The sequence below is a fragment of the Saimiri boliviensis genome, chromosome 3, assembly GCF_048565385.1.
Source record: "Saimiri boliviensis isolate mSaiBol1 chromosome 3, mSaiBol1.pri, whole genome shotgun sequence".
NCBI lineage: Eukaryota > Metazoa > Chordata > Mammalia > Primates > Cebidae > Saimiri > Saimiri boliviensis.
The window spans coordinates 30,225,451-30,227,091 of record NC_133451.1 but is presented as its reverse complement, the minus strand read 5'-3'; the positions used below and the strand labels follow the sequence as shown (position 1 = coordinate 30,227,091).

The following is a 1,641-nucleotide window of genomic DNA, read 5'->3' as shown; positions in this document are numbered from 1 at the left end:
TCCTGGGCTCAAGCAACTTTCCTGCCTCAGCCTCCCAGAGTTCTAGGATATTACTATATGTTTGTTTTTGTTTTTTGGTTTTTTGTTTGTTTTTGAGATGGGGTTTCACTCTCTCTTTTTTTTTTTTTTTTTTTTTTTAACAGAACCACAAGATTATACAATTTATTTATTGATAGCCTCCTCTCCACCCTTGCAGTCTCTAGGTCACTTTTTCTGCTTGTAGATTTTGCATGCAAGCCCCAGAAAGATAGCTGGGGGAAGGGGCGCTGCATACCGTTCAATGAGACCCATAATGTGGTTGTAACTGTCTTCCTCATACTGCAAGAACACGGCCGGCAGATCCAGCTCCTCATATAATGCCTTCACTTGGGCCACATTCTCAGCCTCCTTCTGCCCATAACTTTCCTTCAGGATCTGGTGCTGTTCCAGAGTGGGCCGTTGCAGACACTGGACCACCAGCCAGCTGCATTTGTTGTCCTGGATGTCAGTGCCAACTTTGCCAGTCACACTGGGGTCCCCAAAGAGGTCAAGGTAATCATCCTGAATTTGAAAGAACTCTCCCATCTCCAACAGGATCTTCTTGGCATTGGCATGCTCCTTCTTGCCATCAATTCCTGCCATGTACATGGCAGCAGCTACAGGAAGGTAGAAGGAGTAGAAAGCCGTCTTGTACTTGACAATAGATTTGTACCTCTTTTCAGTAAATCTGCCGAGATCCACATTGCCCTGGGGGGCTGTGATGAGGTCCAGGGTCTGCCCAATCTCAGTCTGATAGGAACTCTGCAGGAAGAACTCAATCAGGTTCAGGTAATAGGGCTGCTCCCGGCAGTAGAGCTTCAGCAGGCGGTAGATACATACTTCCAGGATAGCATCATTGATGGCATCCAAACCCACGCCTGGCTTCTGATACCAGCAGAGCTGTCTCTGGCGGGTGAGGAATGAATCCATGATGTCATCTGTCACCAGGAAGAAAGCTTGCAGCAGTTCCACACACCAGCCCACAGTCAGGGCCCCCTGGAGACTATCAGCATCCTGTTTCCTTGGCTCCACCAACTCGCAGAATGCTACTAGCACCGTCACACCCTGGTGATACTTGCCTCCAATGGCGTTGTACTCCAGGACCTCCTTGAGCCGGGCAATAGCATCTCCTGTCTCTGGGTGCTCCATCTCATCCTCAGTTAGCACCCTAACGATCTGGGAGAAGTGCTGAACAAAATCCTGCTTTTCTTGGGCATAAACATCTGATTTCTGGTCTCCATTCATTCTGAGGGAGGAGCAAAGGGCTCTGTTCCTGGATGCGGGTTCCTGCTCCTGGGGTTTCACTCTTGTCAGCCAGGTTGGAGTGCAATGGCACAATCTCTGCTCACTGCAACCTCTGCCTCCTGGGTTCGAGCAATTTTCCTGCCTCAGCCTCCCAAGTAGCTGGGATGATATGCACATACCCCCACGCCTAGATACTTTTTGTATTTTTAGTAAAGATAGGGCTTCACCATGTTGGCCAGGCTGGTCTTGAACTCCTGACCTCAGATGATCCACCAGTCTCCATCTCTCAAAGGGCTGGAATTACAAGCATCGGCCACTGTGCTGGTTCTGTTTTATTTGTCTATTTTGTTTTGTTTTGTTTTGTTTTGTTTGAGAAAA

General features: G+C 48.4%; 1 pseudogene; it reads right to left on the bottom strand.

The window, feature by feature from the left end:
* Nucleotides 1-204: 204 nt before the first annotated feature.
* LOC101049773 (farnesyl pyrophosphate synthase pseudogene) lies at nt 205-1,305 on the bottom strand (annotated as a pseudogene).
* Nucleotides 1,306-1,641: the final 336 nt, after the last annotated feature.